This window comes from Pleurodeles waltl, chromosome 3_1 (genome assembly GCF_031143425.1).
Source record: "Pleurodeles waltl isolate 20211129_DDA chromosome 3_1, aPleWal1.hap1.20221129, whole genome shotgun sequence".
In the NCBI taxonomy this organism is placed as follows: domain Eukaryota; kingdom Metazoa; phylum Chordata; class Amphibia; order Caudata; family Salamandridae; genus Pleurodeles; species Pleurodeles waltl.
The window spans coordinates 940,772,749-940,790,796 of record NC_090440.1 but is presented as its reverse complement, the minus strand read 5'-3'; the positions used below and the strand labels follow the sequence as shown (position 1 = coordinate 940,790,796).

The following is an 18,048-nucleotide window of genomic DNA, read 5'->3' as shown; positions in this document are numbered from 1 at the left end:
GCATAAAAAGAGTCAAAACAAAAATCCTGCAAAGGGAGGGACAGACCCAGATTCATTGCACTTTGACTTGTCTCGGTCCTTGGAACACTTCCATCTTCTGCACTAAAAGTGATGAACATTGTTAGAAATTGGGTCTCTAGTTGGCAGAGGTATGCACCCTTTCCAATTAGGGACCACAACTCTAGTCAGAGTAAGACAGATTCAAATTCAATAATCTGATTTGTATTTTTTAAACAACCATGGGAGCACTTAATTGAGCCCCTGCTTAATTGGCCTCTGGCTTGGGAGTGTTATCACATCTTTCAAGCACCACATTGGTTTAAGGGTTCTCTTCAGGACTTAGAACAGCAAAAAAATGGGAAAAATAATATCCCATCCCAGGGTGGCTGTCACCCGGATGTTGATCAGAACAGTGCTGAGTTCTGAAGAGAACCCTTAAACCAACATGGGGAATCGAAACCAGTCGACAGCTCAAAATCTGGGAAGTGTGTTTATGTTAATGAGACTGACAGACCTACAGGGAATTGCTGATGTAAAATAATTGAACAGGTATACCCCGGTAAGAGGCCTGTAACGAAATGAAATGGTAATGTAATTTACACGTTGTCTATATATATATATTTATTTCAGTGTACAATTGTTTGCATAATTTTTTATTTATTAATTGCAAATTTTTGCAATAAGTTCACGTTTAACATTTGTGGGTATTTCAATATGTGTTTTAGTATTTGTTACAAAAATATGTTGTCTCTGGTTATTCACAGGAGTATGAAAAATGGTATATTGATTGTGAAATTAAAAAAAAATCACATTAATTGAGTTATGTGATCACACATGAAAACCATTGTATTTTAACTTTCTAAAAGTGGCATTTTTAAATTTACAATTTAAGATATAAAATTGTAAGTTCAGAGACACCAAACTCCACATTTACATACTGTCTCAAGTGGAAGTTACACTTTAAGGTTGCTTCAAGGTAACCCCAATGTTAACCTGTAGGAGAAATAGGCCTTGCAGCAGAGAAAAGTGAATTTAATAGTGTTTCACTACAGGACATGTTAAACTTAAAAGTACATGTTCAACTTTTAAAATACACCTCACCCTGACCTTGGGGCTATCTAGGGCCCATTTTAGAGGTGACCTGCATGTAATAAAAAAGGAAGGTTTGGGCCTGGCAAGTGGGTATACTTGCCAGGTTGAAGTTTGAAGTGGCAGTTAAAACTGCACACAGGCTCTGCAATGGTAGGCCTGACACATGTTGAAAGGCTACTGTAGTGTGTGACACAACCAGTGCTGCTGTCCCACTAGTAGCATTTGACTTACAGGCTCTGGGCACACATAGTGCACACTACTTGGGACTTACAAGTAAATTAAATATGCCAATTGTCAATAAGCCAATGTTACAATTTTAAGAATACAGAGCACCTGTCCTTGAGCACTGGCTAGTAGTGGTAAAGTGCACAGAATCGTAAAGACAAAAAAAACCCAAAAAAACAAAAATGAATTCAGCAAAAAGTGGAGGGAAAAGGCAAAACATGTGGGAATGACACTTCAGAAAAGGCAAAGTCCAACAAACATGATCATCTTTAATACCTGGTTTTCTTTTGTTCCTCAAGCCAATTTTGTCCTTAGAGAGGTCAGCATGCAACTAAAAATCCCCCAAAAACCTCCTTCTTCTCCTAAACTGATCTCCAAGTAGAGCTTACAAGTGCATTGGTGTTGGCACATCCAGACTTTCAACACAGGCCTACCAATGAAAGTTATTGGCAGTCACCAAAGGTTACTTAATCAGGCAGCTGACGGTGCCAGAATATTCCCAAAGGCGACCACATCACGTCAGCACACATCCACTCGTTTGGCTCCTTGGGTATGCAAGACTCAAGCTTGTTCACAAAGCCTACTGGGGGTATATCCCATAATACACATGCTCTCTAGCTCCCATTAAGATTCAACCAGGAATCGTTGCTGACTGACTGCATACCACAACACCCAACAAAGCTTCTCACAGAAGAAACATGGTGGCAGATGCATAGGAAGTCCATGGGTATAGATTGCTTAATCCCAAAACTAAGACCCCAACCAAAGTACATGCAATTCCGAAATCAATTTCAAACTGAACTTTTCAACCTTCCTTCAGCTGATTTATATGCAGGATAGGTGGCTTATAAAAAGAACATCGGACTAGGTTTCACCTCACTGTTCAGACAACAGCAGCTCCCCTGAATGATTTAGGCAAACTTTGAATTCTATAGTTTGGCATTCTGAATTAACCAAACAGGGATACATTCTTTGCTAAAATCTTAAGAAAAATGATCTTGTGTAACTGCTCAACGGAATTACACACAGATTGTGCTTTTGGTTATTTGGTGTAATTCAGTTCAGTAGTTTTGGAGATATTAAAGAGAAAATACATTTGTATATCTAGGGCCATGGATCCTCCCCAACGACTTCGCAAATAATAAGAGCTTGCGTACGGAGCTGCAGAGCTCTGATTGGATGCCAACACTTCAAACCAAGACGGCTTTAGCTGAGTCCCAGAAACAAAGTGTGAAAAGAGACAAGGGGCCATGGTAGAGAAACCCTGATACCTTAGATCTGGTGCTGGGGACCCGGCCAGGACAAAAATAAAAATAGTTGCTACAAATGTATGACGTCACACATTTTAAAGCGCAGGCTCCAGCACTTGTTCTTATGAAGCCCCCGGGTGCACTAGGTCCCGGGGGCATTTTGAATAAAAGGAGGTCCCCCTTCTAGGGTATTTTGATGCTCCAGGGACCCCCACCTGCCCGGGGCTTATTTATAATGAATGTGGGGGCAATGCAGCCACCCTTAGACCCGAGGAATGCCACCCCCCTGGGCATTGAAAGTATGAGTATGGGGCGGCCACACAGCCCCTCTGCAGCCCTGGGGACTGCCACATCCACAAGGCTAATAACAAATTAAATGCGGGGGCCATCCGCCACCCCCCCGGCAGCGCCAGCTCTCCGGGGCTAATTGACTCATTGGAGGAGGGCGCATGGCCCACCTCGAGGAGCCATAGATGGCCCTGGGGACCGCCACCCCCCAGTGCCGGCTCCTGTTTTGTCCTGGGGTGCCCACCTCTCAGACCTAGCTGTTTGCATTGACTTTGCGGAAGCTTTCACAGCTCTCGCCAAGACAGAGCAAACACTTCACTTTCTGCAAGTGAGTGCTCTCAAACAACTCTCACTTGCAGAAAGTTAAGTTTTCATCTGTTTCCCTGCACGCAAATAGGTGTGCAGGGAAACAGGTAAAACATTGCTCCTGCAAGCAGGGAGCTGCTATTTAAGGCAGCTCCCTGCTGTGGGAGCAATTCCAGCTCCTGCAGCTCCTCATAATGGGTTGAAAGAGAGAGAGAGAGAATGACAGAGATTGTCATTTCAATGGTCTCTCCATACATTGACTTCACAGAGTCAGGCTAGCAAGATGTTTGGTATGTGTGTAATAGTTACGTTTGGCTGCAGAGCAGAATAGAGTCACTACTGGCCTACTGGTCAAAGTCTTGTGCTGTTGCTCAGTAGGCTGAAGTTTCAAATCCTAGTATCGCTTGCCAGTGTGTTTGTTTATTTTCTGTTGTTTTCACTGTTAAACATGCCTTGTGATGGAACATTGAGGTCTTTTTCCCCTCAAAATCTGTGTGTTGAATGTCACAGCTAAGTCTGGACACTGTACACTAAGGAGTCACCTCTGGCCTACTTGTTAAGGTCTCAGGCATGCACACTAAAGGTCAAGAATTCTAGTCTAGGTGAATCTGTGGTCATTTCCTGCTTTAGTTTCTTTTCAACTATAAATATTTGAGTTACATACTGACAGGTGTTCTTACTCTTTTTAATTGACAAAAACATTTTTCTTTTCAATTTGTCTGGAATATAGCATTCTAAGTATATCATTAATCAAAGCCCAAATCACTCTCTCTCTCTCAATCTCTCTCTTTCTCAGGGTTGGGTGGTCAGGGGTGTTGACTGCAGGGACTGGCTGCAGGCCAGGCCCTTCAGCCAACCCCACAGGGCACCCAGTGTATAATGTGACCGTGGGGGAGCCTCAAGTCCCCCGCCGTCCCACCTGGCTCTGTGCCTCCTGCGGGAGTAGGCATGGGTGTTATCGAATCAAATATACTATCAAATCAAATGCTACTTATACAGCTCCCTGTCTGTGAGAGCAATTGTTTCCTCTGTTTCCCTACCCACATCTCTGTGAGCAGGGAAACAGAGGAAACCTCTGCTCCCAGCAAGCGAGAGCTGTTTGACAGCTCTTGTTTGCTGGGAGTAGAGTGTTTGCTCTGGCTTGGTCGGAGCTGTCAAAGTTCCCGCCAAGTCAGAGTAAGCATCTTTGTCCTAGGTGTGGGCACCCTTGGACATAGCAGGAGCTGGCCCTGGGGGGTGGCGGTCCCCAGGGCTATTATTGGCTCCATGAGGGGTGCGGCGTGGCCCCCCTCCAATGTTTGTATTTAGCCCCGGGTAGGTGGTGGTCTGTGGGGCCACAGGATCTACAATGGACCCCTTTCATTATTTCAATTTAGCCCCGGGGAGGTGGCGGTCCCCGGGGCTGCTGGGGGCCATGCCCCCCCTTGTTTTAGTACAATTGTCCTGGAAAGGTGGCAGTCCCTGCGGCTGTGGAGGGAGGCACAGTCCCCCTGCATATAGTAGATTGGTAGCCCTGGGGAGGTGGCAGTCCCTGGGGCCTGAGGGGCTCCACAGGATTCCCTTAATATAATTAAATGGTTTTGCTCCAGGGAGGTGGTGGTCCCCAGGGCATGGGGGTTGCACGGCCCCCCACATACTATTTAATTTAACCCCCGGGGAGGCACAAATAAGTCCAGGAGGGGGGGCCTGTGTGACCCTCCCTTTATTTTTTAATATGTCTTCAGGACCTGGCCCACCCGGGGTCTTCAGTAAAACAAGCGCAGGAGACTGCATTAATTGGTTTTTTAAAGATTTGCCGCAAATTCACAACCACATCGCAAAATTTGCAGTAATTGTTTTTTTTTTAAATCGCCTTTTTGTCCTGGGTGGATCCCTCTGGGACCCCAGCATCAGAGCTAAGGAGTCAGGGTGTCCCTACCCTGGCCACTTTTCTTTTTTTTAACCTTTATTTCTGGGACTCAGCTGAAGCCGAGTCCCAAGATGGCTCCTGCTCTCATGCAGAAATCTGATTGGCTGCCAACCAGGAAGTGTTGGCAACCAATCAGATTGTTGCACAAGAGCGGAGGATTCACAAAGCCTTTGCGCCTCTAGATATACAAATTTGGTTTTCCTTTAATTTCTCCTAAACTAATGAATGGATAGACATCAAATAACAAAAACCATGATCTGTGTACCAAAAGCTACCCTTCTGCTAAATTTGGTGTAATTCCATCCAGTGGTTCGATCTGTAGTTGTGTTCAAAGCTCCTATGGGAACAAAAATGGGAAATGCACTTTTATTGACCCCCCCCCCTTTTTCTCGGCCCCCGCTTGTGACGGATCACCCTGAAACTTCCCATGCAGAACAAGATTCTTTGGCACACTTGTTTCAGAAAATTATGTGAAGATTCAATAACCCGTACCAAAGATATAGGCAAGTCAAAAAAAGTGTTTTCAATGGAAAATGGAAACCTGGTCCTAACTATAACTACCTACTGGCGACTGGCAGTAGGTTTTATATATATATATATGTATATATATATATATATATATATATATATATAGACCCATACATACATACACACACACACATATATATTACCTAGTGGTGGTTGCCACTCTGTATAGCTAGGACAAAGCTTCTATAGAAAAAGCGTTTTTTGACTTGTCTATATCTTTGGCACCGGTTGATGAATCTTCATGAACTTTTCCCCAAAAATCTCAGCTGCTGTCTGGAAGTTTGCAGGGTTATCAGGGTGCCCTCACCCTGCTTTTTCCTCATTTTCAGAGTTTTCACCTTGCTTTTTCACCTGTTTTTGTGTGCCTGCTCCTTGCTTTTTCCTCATTTTCACTGCTGTCTCCTTGCTTTTTCTCCAGTATTTTGTGTGCCCTCTCTTGCTTTTCCCTCATTTTCGCTGCTTTTTCCTTCCCTTTTTTACCCTTTTTTGAGTGCCTTCTCCTTGCTTTTCCATCGTTCTCACTGCTTTCACCTTGCTTTTTTACCTGTTTTTTTTGGTCCCCTTTTCTTGCTTGTTCCTCATTCTCACTGCTTTTTCCTTGCATTTTCACCCATTTTTGTGTGCTTTCTCCTTCCTTTTCCCTCATTTTCACTGTTTATACCTTGCTTTTTCCACCAGTTTTTTTGTGCGCTCTCTCCTTAATTTTCCCTGTCTCACTGCTCTCACCTTGCTTTTCACCTGTTTTTTGTGTGCCCCCTTCTTGCTTTTCCCACATTTTCACCGCTTTCTCCTTGCTTTTTCCCATTTGTTTGTGTGCCTTTTTTGCTTTTCTCTCATTTTCACTGCTTTCTCCTTGTTATGACCCATTTTTCTTATTCCTTCTCCGTGCTTTCCCCTTCTTTTCACTGCTTTCTCCTTGCTTTTCCCTCATTTTTTATGTGCTTTCTCCTTGCTTTTCCCTGATTTTCACTGCTTTCTCCATGCTTTTTCCATCATTTTTTGTGTGCCTTCTTGTTTTTCACCTGTTCACAGTGCTATTGCTTTGCATTTTCACCTGTTTTTTGAGTGCCTTCTCCTTGCTTTTCCTTCATTCTCACTGCTTTCACGTTGCTTTTTCAACCATTTCTTCAATGCCCTCTCCTTGCTTTTCCCTCATTTTCACTGCTTTCTCCTTACTTTTCCCCCCATTTTTTGTGTGCCTGCTACTTGCTTTTCTCTCGCTTTTGCTGCTTTCTCCTTAAATTTTTGCCATTTTTGAGTGCCTTCTTCTTGCTTTTCCCTTGTGGCGTAAGGGTGGATGCATGCGGGGGCTGGCTGCTGGGCCGCCATGCACAGTGTGGGGTTGGATGCACACAGGGGGGTTGGCCACAAGCCAAACCTTCGCTGTGCATGACCAGAAGCTGTGCAAAATGAGAGGTTAGAAGCACATGGTGGTTTGGCTGCAGGGCCTAACCCCAGGCTAGGCCCTGCAGCCAATCCCCCAGTGAATTTAAAAAAAACAGAAATTCACTGAAAAACACAAAGGTTACAGGGATGTTAGGATGTATAGTTAGGAATTAGCATTTAAAAAAAACTTCAAAAATTCACTAAAAAACCAAGGTTACAGTGACATTATAGTTAGGATTAGAATTTACATGCACAAAACCATAGAACTTCAGCTGTTATAGTTAGATATATTTCAAGTAAGTATAACTCCTGCCCTCGAGTAACTATAATTCGCACCCTCGCCATGTACTGCTAATTCCCCCACATATTACATCAGTAACTGCATCTTCTATGACATCTTTGGTAATATCATTGCAACATTTGCAGTAAAATTATTGATCTGAAAACTGTGCATGGCGGGGGAATTGTGGTTGTTTCCTACTTGTTTCTCCTTACTTAGTTACTGCTTGTTATGCCGACGGCATGTAGGTCAGCACTAAAGGCCCTCCACATCTGTCGGTCTTGGGAATGTTTCTGTCCAGTGCCCCAGCTGTGGTTCATGGTCTTCATTTCTGTTTCCACAGTTTCCCTCCAGGTGTTATTTGGCCTGCCTTCCTTCCATGCTCTTTTCTTATATAGGCAAGACTGCACTACTCTAGCCCCTTGCTCAGTGACAGTGCTGCATAGTCCACTAGCCCTTCTTCCTATTTCTTGTCCCTGTGTGCTTAACTTTGTTGCCATTGGCTGGACACCAAAATTAAGCCGAGGAAGGAGAGGGGGAGTGTTTTTGTTTTTACCTTCTGCATGATTGCTACCCTCATTACTGTGCTTTCCATCCCCCTTCTAAATTTGGAAGATCCATAGTTGCTTTATGTTTTAAGTGCAATAAGTTCTAAGTTTGTACAGGTGTGATTCTTCTCTGTATTTTATTCATTCTAGTACCGTTGAGTTTGCCAGGTTTCTTTACCATGATGCCATGCTTCTAGAAAACCTCTGTGTACTGTAAAATATCAAGTTCATTTGGTGATCTGCTTCTTACTTGACGCACTTACTCTACTCATTGTACTTTGTTTCGTCCAAATGTCGCCTGTAAATGTTTTCTCATGTTATGAGGGATGGCTACATATTGGTAAGGCTTTAAAGGATTAAACAGTTTAGAGCAAACAGACTAACTCCATAGATCTTCATCAGTCAGCATTTTGAACATGCATGGCCTTATTTGTTGGCTACAATTAAGGAAGAACCCTCCTAATCAAGTTAACATTAGATTTAAATGCACTTCTACATCCATTTATGTGTGTGAGGGTTACATTTAGCAAAGTAAACTACATTTTCGCTGGCCTTGATTTTGCAATTAAATCAGATTGTGTGAAAGAAAAATATGTGCAACTATTTTTAACTTTCATTAATATTGTTTCTTTGTTATAAATTGTTCTGAGCTGGAGTAGCTCACATTGCAGCTGGTATCTGACATTGGCGGTGTGGGTCGATCTTTGGATATCTAGTCCTACGCTTATCGTTCTGCTTGCTGCCTTAACTCAGGACCTGCCAAATGCTGCTAATTTGGAAATAGTGCACGTATTTGTTTTATGTTCATTTCTTCTGTAACCCTTACAAAAGCAATCCATAGTGATTAAATATGGCCGCTGGCGGCCCGTCCTTTAGGGCAGAGGGGCCACGCCCCCCACCTTTTGCCCCTCATGAAGAGTCACAAAGGTCAGCCTGACAGACACTCTCCATGTTCAGCTCAGGCAGCCAGGAGCCGACATGCGCGATTTGCGCACACTCCTGGCTGCCTGAGCTGAACTTTGCTGGGCTGAGGAGGTCACAGCTCCTATGGGCGTGACCTCCTCGGCTCAGCAAAGGTGCCTCAAGGCCCTCCCCTGGGTGACAAGGAAAGTGTCACCAATTGACACTCTCCCTGGGCGCTTCAGGTTTAAGCCCAGAATTGCCCAGGGCGAGTGTCAATCAGTGACACTTCGTCACAGAGTGGGGTGGGGTCAGCAGTCTCACTGACCCCATCCCACTTTGTGACGAGGCTGGGACTGCTGCCTTCCCTCATTGGCTGACCTAAGGTTAGCCAGTGAGGGAAGGCAGCAGTCCCAACCCTCCTGGGACCTGGAGGCTGAAGGTAAGTGTGTGTGTGTGTGTATGTGTGTGATGTTTTAAATTGAATGTTTGGTGCAGGCGTGCATGTTTGAATGGTATGAGTGTTGTTTATGGATGTGCATGCGTGCGTGTCTGTGTGTGAAAGAATGAGTGTGTGTGTGTTTGTGTGTGTATCCCGTCCGCCCCCCTCCCTCCTACAGCTGCCGGACGCCACTGAATATGGCTTCTTTTGAAGAAATAAGTATAGTTCATCTGTTTTCTTTTTTGCTTCTGAGGCTGCTTGCTACCATGTTAGATTCAGTACCTAACGCTCACATTTGAATCTTTTTATGCCTATGCAGAACATGACAACAGCGGTTTTATGAGAAGCATGTGAGCAACAGCCTCGTTTTGAAAATAAATTGGATTATCTGTTTATGATGTGAATTTGAAATGTATACTGGCTGCATGTGTTGACAATCACGTAAAAACAACTTTAAGCCTTAAAGAGGGCTATGGGAAAGAGTGACTCAAGCCACATTGGGACAGAGAACGTAATTTACAGGGAATTACAGATATACTTCTTGTGCATAGAAAACTTTAGGCATTTGATCAGCTGATTGGGAAGGAGGGAGCAGAAGAGTGCACTAGGGAACAGGAGAAGGAACAATGTAGATATTGAGAATGTAGGTGGTGGTAGGAAACAAAAGATACAAGGTTTCTATGGTTTTACATATTGAGACATATCTGACATTCATTTTGTCTTGGTTGTTTGGTCCCATAATAAAGGCTGATATCCCATAACATCATCAGGGTTAATATGTTTAGCTCAAATTGTCTTGAGCCATTCAGGCACTTGTGGAGCTGCCATCCTCTTTTGTGAGATAAGGACATTGAACAAAAGTCCTTTTTCAGGTTTTGCGGTGACCATAACATCTTTGTGAAGCTTAGGGCTCTTTCCAGGTCATAAGCTTGCAAAATCAGGCCGAAATCTATGGGCTAAACATTAATAATCTCATCCTATTATATTGAGAGGTTGTGAGTCAGAATCGGAGACAAAACATCATGGCTGCACAGGGGTGTGCAATTTAACAAAATATCTACTTGTCGATGGGACAAGTTGCTTCATAAATCTAGTTGTCCTGTAAAAAAATCTACTTGTCCCTTTGGTGCCATGTAGTGCGGCAACAAATTGTGGTAGCAATCTCATTATACAAGAGGTCTGATAATAGCCTCTCTGATTATGCCAAGACTAATGCTACAGAAGGGGTTGAATACTAGAAATGTCCTTATTTTACCACCTTTCTGCAGATCTACATACTGGGGCTGGAGTTAGTGGTAAGCAATACTTCTAGAGTTGGAATGCACTTTTGAGTCTGTGCAAACCTACAAACTTGCATATTTTAAGGGTTTTCACCCGTTCTTCTCTAATCTTTTCCCATACTGAGAAAGATTGGAAATTTACTCCTGACTAAGATAAGAAGTAAAACACCTTCCAGCACTGGGGGAAACAGTGGTTGGAGGGAAAATGAGCTTGTAAATGCTGAACATATTTTCGCATGAGTAAATATAAACATGCTGATTTGCTTGTGCTAAAATACAGTTCAAAAATATTTTCTAGGAGTATAATTTCCTGGTCTACTTCTGTGAATTTATAAAATACTTAAATTTGCACTAATGTAGAAACACATATCATGGGTGTACTTTATTTAAGAATTAGGTCCCTCGTTAGTTCTGGCATTAACCAAGACCTTTTGTTTTTATTAAAATCCTTCTCTATCCACCTGTCTGTTGGCTTTACTGTGAATGACTGCAATCGTTTCTTTCACAAGGAGCATATCAGCACACAAAGTAGTTTTGCTCAGTGCCAGGAACTACTATGAAAATGTATGCTTTTTAAGACCAAACGTATTTTTGCTTTGTGCCAATGCTTGTTACAATAGTGAGAGCCCAGAAGCTCCCACAACTATACAGTTTTATAAAAGCCATATCAAAACATGACACGCATTGACAAACCCAAAAGACTGACCACCAATGTCGGGCCTACTGGCTTTGACAATGCTTGTTTATTTTCATGTTTCCCTTAACCTTGTTGAAACCGGTTACACTGATTTTCCATAATGAATAGTTTTTGGAAATACTAGCATACATGAAGACATTTTACTAAATGATGATTCAAAGCAATGCTACCTAAAATTTCACAGTAGTTAAATCATTTTTTTCATTGGTGCATTTGTTTGTGAACATTTTATTTTGAAAGCAAAGAATCATCAATATTGCTTTGAAGCTTCTGCAATTATCTGCATCTAATTACAGAGCATTCGCTGAGCTTTGTACCTAGCCTCATATTGTTATTGCAAACATGTGCATAATACTTTGTTTACTGAAAGCACTGTCGGTAATGCAGTCTTACATTATTTTTCTAGTGCGATCACCCTAATAATAAAGGCTTTGCATTAATGAACCATAAATACAAGTTCAAACATTATTAACATATGGACACGCATATCACTTCAACTGCAGACAATTCCCTTTCCCGTTTCATACTGTGGTACTGCAAACTGGCAGCCAAAGGGTTTGTGCTGCAGAGGGTTGCGCCTACTTGTCCCAAGAATGAAATAAACCTGAAAAAGTGTTGTCCTTTATCCTTCAAACAATATGTCCTGGGTGTCAAGCTACAAGAATTCCACACCCCTACCTGCAATGCCTAGTCTGGGAGAATTGAGAGGGTTTATAAATGCAGTCCAGAATTGGGAGACGTGTTTATTGATACAGCCCTTCTTGGGGCTTCACATACACTGCAGAACTTCGACCATCTGGACAGCCCAGTCCTTGCTCATACCTGTATCTAACTATACACATCTTACAATTCATGGGAGGTAACTAGTTCTAGTTGTGGCAGACTATACAGACTTATCAGGGAGGGCTGGTAGGCATCCTTCCTAGTTTGGGGCTCTGTTAAAAAGTTTGGTGTCAAAAGAAAATACATTCAACTGCCTTTAATCTACAGTCTTGTCTTTGGTTGGCCTGGGTATGGTTATCACAAGTGTTAAAAGAAGTCAGTAGCGATGGGTATGTTGTACAACTTCTCTTCCTTATTAGATCTAATGTTTCTTTATACAGGGACTCTACCACATCCAGAGTGATTTATTCTCCCACAAAAACATTTGATTTTTGCTGTGTTACACTACTAATTATTGGTGAGAATCATCTAGGTAGACTTTGCACTACACATTAAAAGAGTGGAATAAAATTAATTGTAATACATGAGACCTAGCAAAGCCACAAATTCAGGGTGGGCTGTGGCTTTTGAAAGTGGTGGGCCGTAAAAGTAATTCCTGTACCGTGACCACTTTTTTGCCCCCTCTGCTGTAGAGTTCCACAATAAACTTGTTCCCTCAACATTGTGCCATTTTCTTCTGACACTGAGCGGTAACATATTAGAAGGAAATCCTGAATGTAGGGAAGCTATACAGCTCTCACTGTTGGTGTTGCGTACCACTGTGGCATTATTTCAATCTCTTGCCGCATTTAACATGCCCAGTTCTAAATCATTCCTAAGGGCTGCCTCTCTGGGCTATCCTTTACAATGCAACATAGTTCCTAAGCGTAAAAAAATGAAGCTAATCCAGTATAGAGTTAAGAGGCCCATTGAAATCAATGGGAGCCTCATTTTAACGCCTGCTTTAAGCAGGTGTTAAAAATTAGACTATAAATGGTGCAATGGAATCTTGTAGATTCCATTGCCCTATTTTCAGCGACCCTCTAACGGCGGACCTACCCCTTTGCATACATCATGCATATTTTATGCTTGATGTGGTGCAAAGGGTTTACTAGGTGGCGCAAACCTAGTTTGCGCCACCTTTTAAATATGGCGCTATGGCAGTGGCCTGTTAGCATCACATTTGCAGTAAAAAGGTTTGCCGCAAATGTGGCGCTAATGGAAGCAAGATCCTTGTAAATCTGGCCCTCAATTCTTGAAAGAGAATTATATTTTCGAGAAAATACTGTCATACTTTACATGAATTACTGAAGTGGCAACATTGGGCTAGTGTGTGGTTGCCTTTGAGCTTGAAAGTTATTCCTTGATATGAAAACATTGTAAGGAATAGCTGGACAAGATTGTCAATGAGTCTGGCTCGACTACTCTCTCTCAGCCCATTGACAATCTTGCAACACTGCCTACCTCCCACCCTGCGGAGAGCCAGTTGTGTCGAATGTACAGACATTTTAATGGGAGTGGGGAAGGTCCATGCAGCATCTGGTCTTTTGATAGTTATGTCATGACCCCTACTGTGCAGAATAAATGTATCCTTCGGAGTGAATTTTACATTGATATGGGTGTTTACCTCAGGCTTCACCAGTCAAAGTTTTTACGTCACATTTATAACTTTGATATCAGACCATGCCAGGAGTTTTTGGGGAGGGGATGACTGTTGGTTTAAGGAAGGGAGAGGAAGGGAGGGAGTTAGCAGGACCATATCTTCAGGGAAAGTTTGCGTTTGACACCCTCAACCCTAATAAACTCTTAGTCGACTCACATACCTGCGTGCTGGGTTGCTCCATAACTTCGCTAGTAGAGGGAGACTGTGGCCTACGTCTGTCAGCTGACAGGGCTGAGGACACATGTCTCATTTCCAATTGCACATTGGTGGGCCATTGTTACACTGCTGACGCACTGATTCAACATCCAAGAACGGGGAACACTGGAGTCATGTTCCAACTTGAGTCATTTTTGCGGTAGTACTCGGAAATTCAAACATACCCCAAATCGATTCTCTGGTCTGCGTTGCCGACTTTGATTTCCTGCCAGTGCCAACCCCATCATGTCCGCATGAGTGCTGTGGTGACACGAGGTCCCAACAGAATTTTGAAGAGGGCTGGTTTACTCCTTTATATTCCCCGGACTTCTTCAATTCTGCAGGACGATCAACAGTATCAGGTAAGCTCATGTCTGCAAGCTGTGCAAGCGGCTTTGATGTGATTCTGTCTCATTTCTATTCTCATTGTATGACACCAACTTAGCTGCCACATCATGTGACAGAATGAGCCAGACTTGGCTTCAGAGCCAACATCAGTTTGCTTGATGTGTATTTTTGATCCCACACTTGCACTGTTAAAAACACACATTACCATTCCCAAAATTTAATATAATCTTGGCTAAACTGTTAGGACTGACTGAAGTGATACTGAAGTGATACACATGACATGGTTTTCCTTGGAAGCTACATACCAATCAATCAGGGCAGATGACAGGGGACAGGAGAATTAAAAGAACTTGAGTGAGGAGAATTCAGAGTATGGACAGCAGAATGAGCACATGAGAGTCAGAAGTGGAGTCACGGCGCAGTAGAGTATGGAGAGTGGGGTGAGGATGGTAGAGTGATAGAACTGAGTCTAGAATCAGTGGAAGTCAGAGAGAGGAGCCAGAGGGAAAGAGTCAGGAACACCATGGAATAAGCCCACAGGTGCCCTCCCCAGGCTCCAGGGACACCCCACCCACACCAGAGGGACAGTGGAGGATGGGGGACCCCATCCCAGGGAAGTATAGGTAAGTACAGGTAAGTATTTTTGTTGTTAAGTGCCATGGGGGACCTGAAATGGACCCCTCTCCATGGCAAAGGGTGCAATGGCCATGCCCAGGGGACCCTGGTAACCTGTGCTGGCCATTGGGGTGGTGGGCATGACTCCTGTCTTTTCTAAGACAGGAGTCAGGTTGTATCGATGGTTTTGCATCAGAAGATTATGCTAGGCTGGTTAGAGTCTTTTTTTTTACTCTAACATGCCTAACATCATTTTTTGGTGCAAAACCTCCTTCTCCCATACCCCCACTCCCACCCGGCTAACGTCATTTATTTTTACGCTAACCTACTCATTGTGCCAGCTTGCACCATTCCATAAATACGCCACCCGCAAACACCACCAACTGATCCGCGCCACAAAGAAGACAGCCTTCAAGGAACGACTGGACAACAACACCCACAACAGCAAGGAACTCTTCAGCATCGTCAAAGAGCTCTCCAACCCCGACGCCGGAAACAATTACATCACTCCCTCGCAAGACCTCTGCGACTCCCTCGCAGCCTTCTTCCACGACAAGATCGCCAACATTCACAACAGCTTCGGCCCACCAACCACGAACCCCACCACCGAACCGATGCCCCCCACCGCCACCCTTCGCACCTGGACCCCAGTCAGCACCGAAGACACAACACGCACAATGAACACCATCCACTCCGGATCCCCTACGGACCCCTGCCCACACCACATCTTCAACACGGCCGACCACATAATCGCACCCCACCTCCGCGACATCGTCAACGCCTCCTTCAACACCGCCACCTTCCCGGAGTGCTGGAAACACGCCAAGATCAGTGCCCTGCTGAAGAAACCAACTGCAGACCCCTCCGACCTCAAGAACTACCGCCCCATCTCGCTCCTCCCGTTTCCTGCCAAAGTCATCGAGAAGACCGTCAACAGACAGCTAGCCGCCTTCCTCGAGACCAACGAATCCCTCGACCACTCGCAATCCGGCTTCCGAGCCAACCACAGCACGGAGACCCCCCTCATCGCAGCCACAGACGACATCAGATCCCTAATGGACAATGGGGAAACTGCGGCCCTCATCCTCCTGGACCTCTCCGCAGCGTTCGACACTGTCTGCCACCGCACCCTGGTACAGCGCCTGAACAACACCGGCATCCAGGAGAAGGCCCTGGAGTGGATCACCTCATTCCTCGCCGGAAGAACCCAGAGAGTCCGCCTCCCCCCGTTCCGGTCAGCGGCCACTGAAGTCATCTGCGGCGTTCCACAAGGGTCATCGCTCAGCCCCACCCTCTTCAACGTCTACATGAGCCCCCTCGCAACCATCGCACGTCAACACAACCTCAAGATCATCACCTACGCCGACGACACCCAGCTGATCCTCTCCCTCACCAGCGACCCGGACGCCGCCAGAGCCAGCCTACACGAAGGGATGAAAGACGTCGCCGAATGGATGAAGAACAGCCGCCTGAAACTGAACTCAGACAAGACGGAGGTCCTCATCCTGGGATCATCACCCTCCGCCTGGGACGACTCCTGGTGGCCCCCCGCCCTGGGAGCCACCCCCAAGCCAACGGACCACGCACGCAACCTAGGCTTCATCCTGGACTCCTCCCTCTCGATGACCAGACAAGTCAACGCCGTCTCGTCTTCATGCTTCAACACCCTGCGCATGCTTCGAAAGATCTTCCGGTGGATCCCCACCCAGACCAGGAAAACGGTCACCCAGGCCCTCGTCACCAGTCGGCTGGACTACGGGAACGCCCTCTACGCCGGCACCGCCGCCAAACTCCAGAAGAAACTCCAACGGATCCAGAAAGCCTCAGCACGACTCATCCTGGACATCCCCCGACACAGCCACATCTCCGGACACCTGAGAGACCTGCACTGGCTCCCCGTCAACAAAAGAATCACGTTCCGACTCCTCACCCACGCACACAAGGCCCTCCACGACCTGGGCCCCAAGTTCTTCAACAGCCGCCTGACCTTCCACAAGCCCACCCGCCAGCTCCGCTCCGCCAGCCTCGCCACCATCCCCGCATCCGCAGAGCCACCGCCGGAGGAAGATCCTTCTCCTACCTGGCAGCCAAGACATGGAACTCCCTCCCCGTCCACCTCCGGACAACGCAAGACCATCTCGCCTTCAGGAAGCAACTCAAGACCTGGCTATTCGAGCAGTAGCGTTCTCCCCCCCCCTCCCCCAGCGCCTTGAGACCCTCCGGGTGAGCAGTGCGCTATACAAATGCCTTTGATTGATTGATTGATTGATAAATATGGCTGGTGCTCAAGAATGGTGCAAGCCGGTGCAAAACCTTTTGATGCAAAACTGCGTTAGTGCAGTTTTGCACCAAAAAGTATAAATATGTCCCTAGGACTCAGTGAAGTCAGGAGAGAGGAGCCAGGAATCAATGGAGTTAGGCAAGTGGAATAAGGAATGGAGAGAAGGGTCAGGAATCAGTGGCGTCAATAGAGTCAGGTGTCAATAGATGTGGTAGAGTCAGGAGCATGGGTGCAGGGACACATTGTAAGCTGATCCATTTTGTCATCATCCTTTTGCTATTTCAAACGGCCTATCTTGCTACACTGTCTTCTGAAATATTTCAGCAGCGTTCATCTCGAAAGGAAACTATAGTGACATTGCATTAGAAGTCACGAGGTTGTGGAGTTTTGGTGTAGTGGTGTCCATAAGAAAGTCACCTGCTGTGAACTGCTATTGCCTTTTTCATATAGTAATCCCAGATGTGTTGTGCTGCTGGAACTTAATCTCTCCATGTTCCCCGGGGCATAACCACGGTAGCCTTTACCCTCCCACCCACTAACTCCAGTGGATGCTAAAACAATACTATAAACCCAGAGATGCTTCGCTCTAAAGCAATCCTGTTGCTTCCTGGAGTTAGTGCGCACACATACACACAGAAACACACACACACCATGCAACGAATACATTAGACCACGAAGCTATTGTACGTGCGCTGGAACCTGTAACTTGTAAGTGTTTAGTGAGGAGCAGAATACTGCAGCAGACACTGTGCTTCTTGACCTACCTCTTCGAGACTGAAGCCCATAAACGCCTGGTGTCAGAGCCCGTGACATGTTCTCAACTCAGAGAAGTATTTACTAAGTTGTTTTACAGCTCTTTTTTATACTGTATCTTAAAGCTGAGATACCTTAAACGGGCTTTCCCCATCGTTCTGGTACCCCTACCATTCTTGCAGACCTCTACCTCTCCTAATTCCTACAGATTTACTCCCCTAACTTTGCTTGTGGCGCTCTCCTTATTTCTCACTGACTTAGATACGCCCCATGCAGCTAGACCTACGTCATGACATATGAGCTTTAAAACATTTCATAGACTCCAAGCCTCAACCTGGGCCTGTTGTCAGCGGCGGACCG

General features: G+C 45.1%; 1 protein-coding gene across 1 annotated transcript in view; it reads right to left on the bottom strand.

The window, feature by feature from the left end:
- Positions 1-18,048, bottom strand: part of CNR2 (cannabinoid receptor 2) — a 95,593-nt gene that overhangs the window by 75,978 nt on the left and 1,567 nt on the right. The gene's annotated exons all lie outside the window — the stretch shown is intronic.